The following is a 12,582-nucleotide window of genomic DNA, read 5'->3' as shown; positions in this document are numbered from 1 at the left end:
ACTAAGTGATTACGTAATTACGTAACAATAGTTGACTATGTATTATTACGTGACTACGTGATTTTGAATACTCATTTCATGATTACGTGATTTCATTATAGTATTTTATGTGAAAACCACACTGAGTGATTACGTAATTATATAAAAACAAAAACATGTAATACATAATATTTCATTTGGAATACCTTATATTCCAGGTCTAACCACGTATTAAGTATAAATTATATACAAAACATTAGCCAAATCAAACTATAATAACCCCATAATAATGTATATTAGAGATTTAATCACATAATTTAAAGCATAAATAATGAGTTCTTATTATGGAATGTGTAATTGTAACACCCCAAATTCCATGAGATTTTAGTTTAAGCTAATTATGAATAAGTAAGGATAGTCTTGGTCATATTAATATAAGTAGTATTCTTGAAGGGCCAAACATATTAAGTGGCAAAACATAAAACATTAAAAGAAAACAAAAATTAAAACACACACATAAGTATGTGTCTGGTTGTGCGATCGTGACCCAGGAGGAAGGGGAGAAGGGGTGAAACCCTAATTCAAGAAAAATCTTCAATTTGAAAGGGGAAATCGGCCCTAATCTGATGCATGGACATAGATTCTTGATCATCTAGACTTTCTACTCATGAGGTAAGTTGTAGAAGTTAATTTAATGATTTGGTATGAAGTGAAACTATGATTAAACTATGAAATTGTATGAAATTGTGCATGTAGAGGTGTTAGAATCACCATTTAAATTATGTGTTATGAACAAGTTCAAGTAATTTGATGTATTGAAATGAAACCCACTTGGTGATGATGTAGATGATAACATGAGTGTATCGTTCATGTCTAAATCATGTGCCAAATCGATTGATTATGTTGTATGTGGTGAATTCTTGTTAGTTAGGTTGAAGTATAATATGAAATTTATTGATGCTTAGTTATATGGATGAATGAATGCAAGGATAAGGAATGAAAGAATAAAAGGATTGTACATTAGGCTTAGATGATAGTACGCACACAAGGTGTATGATAAAATGTCTAGGTGAAGTTAGAATGAGAGATATTTAGAAAAGATTTGGGTGAAAACTAAATCTGCTAGAAAGTTACAGCCGAATGTAATCGGCTGTAACTGGGTCAAATCTTGTCAAAAACTGATGTTTATTGAGTTTGTGATGAACTCCCAGGAAAAAGCTTTCAAACCCAACTAGAATTGCATTTTTTCGATGAAAAATGAACGTTTTATGAATTTTTTGTATCGAAGGTTCAGGCTGCGTTTTCTGGCAGAATTTGCAGCCCATTACGAATGTCATAACTCAATTTAGGAATTGAGTTATGATATAAAATTTTCAGTGTAGGTAGCTTCAGGTGATTCCAAAAATCTTCAACTGGAATTTCGTTAATCGGATAAACAAGGAATTTTAAATGAATTTTTCCGTAAGCTGCAGTTAGAAGTGACGAATCTGATTGCAGCTTAGTAAATGAATTTTTATAAATTTTTGGTAGAGAGTTAGACTCTAAAAATTTAACATAGTGATAACCCCTCCGAGGGGCATGTCACATAAAAAGATTGTAATTTTTGCAAGCTCGTAAGTACAGTAAACGGATGTCACAAAACAGCCTATTTTCAGTGAATTGAGCTATACATGTTAGTGAATGATTGATTAATGAAAGTAATGTGACTAAGTGGTTATATGTTTATCGGATTGGAAGTGTGTATGATTGACAGTTGACTTTTTAGAAAGTCAACAAGGTATGAATAATAAGGTTAGACTTCCTAACACTATTGTGAGAATAAGGAGATCATGTGAATATTTGCTAGATTATTATATGACGTACATGACGGTAAGTTGAATTGGTTATGTTATGAATGATGTGATAATGGATCTATGTCATATGTATGTTAGCAGTTGCCTACTAGTAATGGTCTATGGCATTACGAATTGTAAATTGTATGTATTGTTATGTAATCATTGGTAATTATGCATATATGAATGTATTTAATTTAATGTATGGTGGAATGTGTACTATAACACGCGTATGTGGTATATAGAACCATGTGTAGAATTTCTCGATGTATGAATAAAGTAATTGATAATATGAGTTATAACGTTTGCTAATAATGACATGTAAACGTGGACATGAAAGGATAGGTACATGCAATTTTGAGCGCGAACTCGGGAGGCAACGAGACGAACATATGGAATACGTATCAACTACTTACGGGTCAAGGTAAGTGCTTCTTGCACTTAATAGTTGTATGCAGGAACATAGATTTATTGTTTGCAGGTTCTTGTACTTGTATACGTAGAACATCTTGTGGTTTAATGTGGAACTTATATGAGAATATTAAAGTATGAAATGTTAAATTGGAGATATTCATAGGAGAATACCATGGACAAGGGAATCATAACCCACGAGTATGGTAATTATCTATATCATAGATTTGAAACTATTTAATTGGTAAGATGAATTCAAGTCATGGATACATGACTTGCCTGGTGATTATTATGTTTTTTTAAACTAAGGGTAGAATTTTAGATGTGTTGATAACGTTTAATCTAATAATGGGTTGTTGACTTATTAAAAGTCAAATTAGTACGTGGCTTCCAAACCACAATCTTAATAAATGGGATGCTTTGGATTAAATAAGTACATATGCACATGATTCCAAGTTGTGTACAAATATCATAGCCATGATGTTTATTTAGTAAGTGGATTAGATTACAGTGGTATCTGGTTAAACTATTGTCTCGAATTATTTAGCTTGGGGTAAGCAAGTAGATTTGGGTCACTTGATCCACATGAATGAAAAAGATTTGGATTCTGGCTAAGTAAAGTATTAATGAATCTTTGGATCTGTTAGAAATAAATATTAATGGTCTAATAGTTGAATGAGGTTTTTATCACAGGTGGCTTAATTGTGAATTCTAGTGGATGTTGATTCACAAGTTGGAAGCGATAGTTGACTATGAAATTAATGGAGTCGAGTTCGTTGGAAGTTTATGAAAAAATATAGATCATAATCCACCTATTTGAGTTATCTAATATATATTATATATAGAACTCATAACGTGCATGTTGGGTTTCAGGTATAATGGGAACTAGAGGTTCGCGGACTGATGAACGGAACAAGGTTTGGCGACAAATACGAGATCGGGTCAGCAATGTCAGTTCATCCATCCGTCAGGTTATATCGCCGACTTAGACGGGTCATCATGTTTTACTTGCCTTTTTCGGCATTCGGTAGTTTTAAACCGTGCAAGCTTCATGAGTCAGACGTAGTGTCTTGTTTTGTTTACATTCAAGTTTAGAGTTGTAAAATGGATTGTAAACAGGTTTTGTTACCGTAACGGTTATCCGTATTACGAACGGTCATGCCGAAATTTTATAAAAATTGGCATGAAATATGTAAGTGTTTAAATGATGGTAACTATCAAACGAAAGTCAAGACACTATAATTGTTTCTAGAAATTGAAGCTAAAAAAATGGGCCTACATTCCGCATAGTAAGAATGTTTAGAAAATTTATGGGTGTTACAGTAATCAAGTAAAAAACATAGTTGTAATAACATCAATTATAATAAATCATAATGAATGTGTAATCAAGTAATAGATTTATATTGAATGTGTAATCACGTAACAGATATTCAAAATAACGTAGTATGTGGTGGGTATTTAAAATCACGTAATGGCCTAATGAGTATTCAAAATCCTATAATTTTTTTATAAAAACTTTAGCAATAGGCTGCTCGAATTAAAGAGAATGAAATGCTCGTTAATACGGCGTAATTTTTTAAAAAAAATTAACGTATGAAAAAAGTTTTAGTCGTTTGAAAATCAAGAGGGGAAGTTGTTCTTTTGAGAAATGACTAAGTTACCCTTCAAGACAATGCCACTTGTCCTCCTCTCCATGTCGCGTATACTTTGTACGTGAAATTTGTCTTCTACATGATCCAGCATCTAATCTAAATATATAATACATAAAATTGTTTATCTTACATTACTCTAGTATTTTATTTATTTATTTTAATTTTCATACGTGACATAAAGTTTTTATTTTTTAATCATTGCGGATCAAACCAAATTAGGTTATATACTTGTCGACATAGATTGTCTAATCTGACCTAATAATTTGTTTGTGAATAATTACACATAGGTATCTCTTAATTTATCAATATTGTTATTTTATTAATAATATATTAGATTAATATCCAATTTTTATTATTAATATATAACACATGTAGTGTCTGATATAAAAAAAGCCTTTATTGTGTAACTCTGTATTCAACGAATTTTATACCATCACGTCGATAAACCTATAAAAACGAATATAGTATACAGTTTAAAATTTAAATTATATTTTATATAATTTAGATTATATTTTAATTTATTTTTGTAATTTAATATCCACAATGATTAAGTTAAATCTGATTATTGTGGAAGATATTTACATAGCTCCTTAAGTTCATATTTGACTTATGATATAAATTAATGGGGTGAGTTTTATTTGGATTTAAAAAAAAACATAAATTAAATAAGTTAAAAGACAAAATACCCCTCATTTAACTGACTTTTTTGATGAAGTTAATGGGCTAGACGAAAATGGAAAAAAAAAGCAAACCTCATGGATAGATGAGAAAAATTCTTATTGCTATTGTTATTATTATTTATTTGTAATTATTATATTACTATAACTAGGTTAGAACCCCGTGTATTACACGGGTTCAATAAATGTAATTTTATATATTAAATAATAAAAAAGTTATATCTTTATGAACCCCGTATATTGTACGCGTTAAATAAATATAATTTTATATATCAAATAATAAAAAAAGTTATATCTTTAAAAACCATGTGTTTTACACAGATTAAATAAATGTAATTTTGTATACTAAATACTAAAAGTGTCGTATCTTTAAAAAACCCGTGTGTAAACGGGTTGAATAAATCTACCAAATAATAAAAAATTACATCCTTAAAAACCCTGTATATTATACGTGTTGAATAGATCTAAAAAAAGAGTTATATCTTTAAAAACCATGTGTATTACACAGATTAAATAAATGTAATTTTGTATACTAAATACTAAAAATGTCGTATCTTTAAAAAACACGTGTATAGTCGGGTTGAAAAATCTACCAAATAATAAAAAAAAATTATATCCTTAAAAAACCTCGTGTATTACACGTGTTGGATAAATCTAATTTTACATAGCAAATGATAAAAAAAAATTATCTTTGAAAACTTCATGTATTACACGGGTTATATAAATGTAACTTTGTATAGTAAATAACAAAAAAAAATTATATTTTTAAAAACCCCGCGTTTTACACCAGTTGAATAAATATAATTTTGTATACCAAATAATAAAAATGTTATATCTTCCAATACTAATAAATGAAAATCCTTTTGTACACGTGTCACACTCTCTGGTGCGTCATCCCTTTTAATAATAGTATTACATATTAATTTTTATACATAAAATATAATATAATATTAATTAATATAGTTAGAGATAAACGTATAAATTCAAATTTAATTAATAATTATCTATAACAAATATAAATGTATCAAATAATATAATAAGTATAATATTATTTAGTATAGTTAGAGATCAAACGTATAATTTCAAATTTAATTAATAGTAAATTACTTTTTGAGTCCCTATGTTTTAGTGGTTTTAACCACTTAAATCCAAAATCAAAAAAATTTAACGCTCTAAGTCTCTACCGCTCATTCACACCCTCTATAAAAAAATCAAAAAACCTTTTGTAAGGTTGAGTTCACTAAGTTCTCACAACTCGTAGAAGTTTTCATTTTACCCTAACCATATATATTTGTTAAGATAAAATATATTATTTGGATATTAACAATAACTACTAATAAAGTATCAAATCACATGTACAAGTAACGAAAATATAACTGTTCTTTTGTTTTACTAATTTATCTAAATAAGTCATTTCATTAATAAGGATTATATACAAGTTTATAATTTATATTTTTCGTCATTCAACCCGTAGGATAACATTTAATATTAATTTATTATTTATATATTTAATATAAGATAAGTAGGAAAGAGAGTTATTTGTTTTAAAAATATATTAAATTAACAATTTAGATTTGAGGATAATATTTTATTAAAGTATGATAAGATTTAATATTAATTTATTATTTATTTAGTTAATATAAGATAAATATAGATTTGAGGATATCTTCAATGAATGACACGTGTCCAAAACTTGGTTTCTTTTATTATAGTAGATAGATTATGAATTATTATTGTTATAGTCTCGTGTGTTACATGAGTTTACGTACGATATTATATTTATTCAACTCATATAATACGCAGGTCTATAACCTATAAAATGTTTCTTTAACCGTGTTGTTTTGTATCTCTTATTATACATGATTATTTCATATGCAGTATGTATATATATTTATACAGTTATTAGATTTCTTTTTATCTAAAATTAGTTATCTGGTGATATTAAAACATGTATCCAAATATCGATTGTATATTTATCAAGTAATTACCTATTGGGTAACAAGTATACCCACTAATTTATTAAAATATACCTGGTGAGAATTGTACTACACTTTTTATTCTTTCCATTTTGATGAGATTTTAAGTACACTTTACTCTTTCCATTTTAATTTTATACTAGTTTTTTTGTCTTCGCGCGTTGCGGCGAAACCGAGCAAATGATAATGTAAAACAAACGTGATTTGAAAATAAAACATATTGTTTAAAAAGTCAAACCATTAGAATGGTTTAGTTTATCATCGTATTGTTTTATAATACCAAATAAATACTTTATTATAAGTACAATTTCGTTTTTAACAAAACTTGTAACGGAATGTCCGGGAAAAAATCAAGCATAACTACGTACTTAAGTTTTTAGAAAAAGTTATAAACATAAATTATTAAAAAAGTATCAAATTAATCGATAATATATGTTCTAAAAAAGAATTATTAAAAAAATGGTATAGGAAATATATGGTTTTAAAAAAAGGAAAAAAATTAAAAATACGTTATTAAAAATAAAAAAAATAATAAAAAGCTACGTATTATTATAAAATTAAAATTACTATTCATCATCCATCACTAACAATATATATATACATATAAAATAGGTTTATGTTTTTAACAATTACATTGTATAATAAATAAACTATATGTATATAACAATTACCATATTACCATATAATTATAATGTTTGAAATATTTAAAATATGTAAATTTCATGATGATGTAAATCTCAAAAGATAATTTCGTACTTTGTAGTATATAAATATAAATAGTATCACGTTATACATATAACATATCCTGAAAGAAATACATTACTAGATAAGGGCTAATAGAAAAGAAAATTTTAAAAAATCGGGTATATAGTTTCGCTAAACTGGTATATGCTTCCGGGTTATCGGGTCGGATAGCATCTGCCACGAAATATATGTTTTCAATCCCATACTCAAATACATGTCTTGGATGTTTCGGGTATTATTATCTGACTCATCCTCGAGAAATAATTTTTTAATGACATTATTAAAACAATCGAAAAACCTAGCCACTATTATGTAAAGTTACCCACTTATCATAGCATATGTGGATTTTAATATGCATGAGATTTATTTAAAAAAAAACATTGTAGTGATATCATTTTGTCTAAATGCATATATCGTACCTGCACATATGCACATTATTATACTTTTATTTCATATAAATCTGAATCATAGAGAGGAAGTAAAACGTAAGTAAATTAAAAAAAAGAGTGAAAGAGAATACACATCTTTCTTTTTCATTGAGTTAATATATATATGGGTAAATTACTTTTTGAGTCCCTGTATTTTAGTGGTTTTAACTACTTTAGTCCAAAATCAAAAAATTTAACGCCCTAAGTCCCTATAGCCACTTTTCTTAACCATTTGAGTCCAAATTTCTAACACCATCCATCAAGTCTGTTAACTATGAGGGTAATTTAGTCATTTACACACAAAGTACAAGTCTTATATGCACATGAGTACAAGAAACAAGTATTTAATGCATAAACCTTTAAGAAAAATGGTTATAGGGACTCAGGGCGTTAAACTTTTTGATTTTGGACTCAAGTGGTTAAAACCGCTAAAACACAGGGACTCAAAAAGTAATTTACCCTATATATATATATATGTGTGTGTGTGTGTGTTTATGCATTTTTAATGTTTCTCAACATGATATTTACTTTTAAGTTAATATGTATATGTGGTTATACATTTTTAATGTTAACGTTTTTGAAATAAATGCTACCATATATTCTAACTTGTCACATCTCAATCGATGACAGAAACATCGTAGTGAATACGAAAACGAGATTGCAAGAGACTTCATAACGTCTATTTTTGACAAGTATTTAATAAGAAAAATTTCATTTCATTTCTAAATCGCAAATACAACGTTTGGAAGCAAAGTACAACATCGTGTAATAAGGAAACAAAGTACAATACATAAACAAAATTTAAAGTGCGTTTCTAGTCGTCCTACTAGATTTCTTTCAACATATAATCATCAAGTTCTACAATACATATTAAAGTACATGTCAACACATAAAGTATTGGCAAGCATACAAGTTTGAATTACTAGCATAAGTATAAAACGGTTTAAACGAATCCACATGGCATAATCGTAAACAAAGACATATCATAACAATACTAGCATGCATCACATAATTGTTAACCCAAAGATTCCCACTATCGTAATCATGTCGTCACAACGACGAGACCGATTTTGTATGACTTAACATGACCTCAAGAATACGGGCGGTGTGTTACTCCTATAGCGCTATACATGTTAAGGGAGGCTTGTACGAAGTTAGTGAAAAAGTATAGTGCAAGTAAGGATTCTAGCATGTATGAATTTCTAAGCATCACGTATTAAGCATGTATCATGGATTGTTTGTTTATGTCAAGCGTGTTTGCATGTGATTGTGTGAGTTTAATAGGTCTTAAGTATTGCACCCAAAAGTGTCGAAAAATAAAAAGGGGGGTCATTTACACTCACGGTTTGCTAAGCTTCCAAAGTAAACGTGAGTTGACGAGTCGTTGAGGGTGGAGCACCGAAGTTACCCTACATTGGGGAAACGGAGACGTATGAGTATACGAAGTTCATGGAGAGTTTGGATTCGGAATTAATATAAAAAGTATATGTGCAACGAAAATATATCTTGTCTGGTTACTCGTTTGGACACTATGTTTTCATGGATCCTAAGTTGCCCATTAGAATCACAAACGAGGAGTCTAGAAACGAAGATATTCTAACCTAAGTCCTTGACATCTAACCATAATCCGATTAGTATCAAGAATTCGGTTAATAAGTATATATTATATATTATGGGTCAGGATTTAGAGAAAACGCTCAAAAGTGTGAGAACGGAGAGAACGTTTATGGATCGTCCGATCAAAACAATCTATGGACTAGATTGGCGCAGTGGCATTTTAGTAAATAACAACAATTTTATTACGTGGACGCGCGTCATTAAGGGTTAAAAAGTAAAAAAAACTATTCCTCACATAAAACGCCATTGAAAATAAAACGCCAAATAAATACAAAACGCCAATTTTATCACCGGGTGCTTTTTCTGTGTTTTTATTTAAGCTCTCTGGCTACAAAAACGCCATAAAATATGAAACGCCATTATATATAACGCCAAACTTTACATCCGAATAAATGTTATTTACATTTTGTGTTATAAAAATAACATCCCGCCTAACCTACGTGCCAAAAAAATTCTATAAATAGAAACGCCTCACCACCTTCCGTTTATCACACCAAAAAAACACACAATGGTTACTAAAAAAATTTACAACTCATTGTAAAACGCCAAAAAATACAATGACAACAAACATCTTTTTCTTTGATCCTCAGTAAAGTTCTGCATGAAGCTTCATTTAATGATTTTTTACGCGAGTGAAGAAAAGATTTTGCTGCATGAGATGGACAAAATTGAAAAAAGAGAGACTGATGACACCCATATGTCATACTGTCATCTTTGTTCCTGAAGAAGGTTTGGATGATAAGAAGAGACCTATACCAGTGGCAGATAGCATCCACTCACAGGGGGTCGCTCTATGACTCAAACATCAACAAAGACAATTCAACACATGAACAAAGAAAATAAACAATGCCAAACCCAAAACGCCATTTATTTGTCACATTTCTTGTAGTTTCAAAAGAAAAAAGAGACTGATGACACTGAAGATTTAAAATAATAATTGCTTCTACTTTTTTTTTTACTTTTTTTTTTAATTTTCTTTGTCTATTGTTTGTTTTGTAATGTCAGTTAATAAACAACAAAATAATATTAATGCTATAACGAAAAATATAATAAAACGCCAAAATTAGCAAATACGTGTAAAACGCCATAATGCCATACAAAAGCCCCCCATAAACTACCAAACTATAATAAAATTAATTTGAACAACTAATATTATAAAAAAAAGAGTGAAAAAATGTGCAAAAGAATATAAAACAAAAGAAGTCCAATAGTTATTTAACCGCCATTGGAAAACAAAACGCCAGAATTACAGCCGTCAAAAGATTTGACGTGTTACACCATTAAAACAATTGAGTCTTAAACCAAAACACGGTAAACTGCAAAAAACAGTAAAATGAAACGACGGAAAACATAATTACTAACATTTATTATATTAAATTTATTTATCTTTCTCAAAACGCCATAATTACCTGACATACGCGGGAAAAAAAGTCAATATAAAAGAAGACCATCAGAACCCAAGTTCAAAGACGCCAAAAAAAAACTAAAACGCCACATATTCTCCAAAACGCCAAAAAAAATTAAAAAATGGCTAAGGTTATTGCATGGAGGTTTGAAAGGAAAGAAAAAAGATTCATCATAAAGTTCGCTGACAGGAGAAGGGTTAAGGTAAGAACAATAAAAGCCATGATGGGAATGAATGAAAATGTTCAAAAGGATATCCTGGCCCTTGGGGTTCCAAGAGACAACGATTTTGAAAGAACAAGAACTGTAATAAGAAGACTGGAGAGAAAGTTTCCAGCAGAAGATAATGAAGATGATGATGATGATGATGATATTGAAGATACACAAATACCAAAACTTAGGAGTTGGGTATTGCATGAGGAAGAAGGAACACTTGAAGTAACTTATAAAAACGGGGTGCAATATTCAAGACCAATGGAAGAAATGTTGAAGACAAGATTGCTATCTATCATTGAACAACTCTGTGATTTAACACCTTCAAACGATCCAAATCCAAGGATGCAGTAATATTCTTGAATAGACTGCAGCAAAGAAGAGACGAGCTAATGGCGTTATACGCAAAAATGAAATTTTATGATGAAGAATCTGAAGAAAGTGAAGAACAAAGCGATGGGTACATCTCCGATGTAATCCCACCTACGGAAGACTATTAGATTATTTTGATTTTCGACTTATTGTAATTTTTTGAAATATTAATCTATGGTAATGAATTATTAACAAAAAGATACAAAATGCCAAAAAAAAACATGGAAAAAGCCATAACGCCAAAATATTAACTATGTGACACAAAAAGAATTAACTCAAAGAGAAGAAATCTGAGAAAAAAACAATAAACGTCGAATAATTAATAAATCTACGAAACGCCAAAATTATCTTGCACGCAAAAAATAAAGAAGCATCTCAAACGCGAAAACCGTGAAAGGAGAAGAATACTAAAAAGACAAAGAAAGCCCTCGGTCCCTGATCAAGCCCCACGCCACGTGTTCGGCCAGGATGCGTTCTCACCGTTCTCATACTTTTTGCCGTTTTCTCCTGATCCCGTTTCTATATATTATAAGTTAGAATTTCCTCCATCATGTATTATCATGTAAGTCAAGCATAGAGGTAGGATGATTTCCATCCATTAAACCTTATTGTATGATTCACGAAAGCACAAACTCATCAACTTAGTTGATGAGTTCCGTTGGTCATGATTGTAAGACTAATTTTTTAACTATACAACTAAAACAACCAAGTGAGCAAACTAGATACGTACATCTCGAGCATGGAAAATGTTCGAGGATGTGATGTAGTCTTATCACTTTATGGAAGTTGTTTTTATACCAAAACATATACGTGAGGTAGTGAAACAAGTTTGGAGAGCTAAGGCTTCCATAGTTCACACATTACTCATACACAAGTCTTCCAACATTAAAGGTTGGAAGCTTGAATGGTTTCAACACTTAGAACATTTTGGGCAGAATTTTAAAGAGATTTGAGCCTTATTTCTTGGTGGAAATCGACCACAACACAAACCCACAACTATAAGCTTAGCTGGGAGCATGGTGGGTGCAAGATTCCACTAAGTTCAAGTAAAATATACATGAAATAAAAAGATACATCAAAGCAGAACTTTTATACTATTTTGGACCTCAAATGTGGTGAGGTTCTACCTTAGTTTGCCATGACAAACTTGTGAAATCTTCCTAGAGGTTATCCAAGTAGTTTGAAAGAAGAAGAAATGTGAAGAAAAGTAAGTAAAAACTCACTTAGAACACTTGAATGTTTTTGTTTTGCTTTGAGATATTTGAGAGGATTTGAGA

General features: G+C 29.8%; 1 long non-coding RNA gene across 1 annotated transcript; it reads left to right on the top strand.

The window, feature by feature from the left end:
- Positions 1-533: 533 nt before the first annotated feature.
- LOC110863931 lies at positions 534-3,413 on the top strand. The gene is made up of 3 exons (XR_002549474.2): positions 534-651; positions 2,157-2,235; positions 3,096-3,413. It is a non-coding gene; the product is annotated as an uncharacterized LOC110863931 (long non-coding RNA).
- Positions 3,414-12,582: the final 9,169 nt, after the last annotated feature.

This window comes from Helianthus annuus, chromosome 6 (genome assembly GCF_002127325.2).
Source record: "Helianthus annuus cultivar XRQ/B chromosome 6, HanXRQr2.0-SUNRISE, whole genome shotgun sequence".
Taxonomy (NCBI): domain Eukaryota; kingdom Viridiplantae; phylum Streptophyta; class Magnoliopsida; order Asterales; family Asteraceae; genus Helianthus; species Helianthus annuus.
The sequence above is the reverse complement of the archived record's forward strand: the minus strand, read 5'-3'. Positions and strand labels throughout refer to the sequence as shown.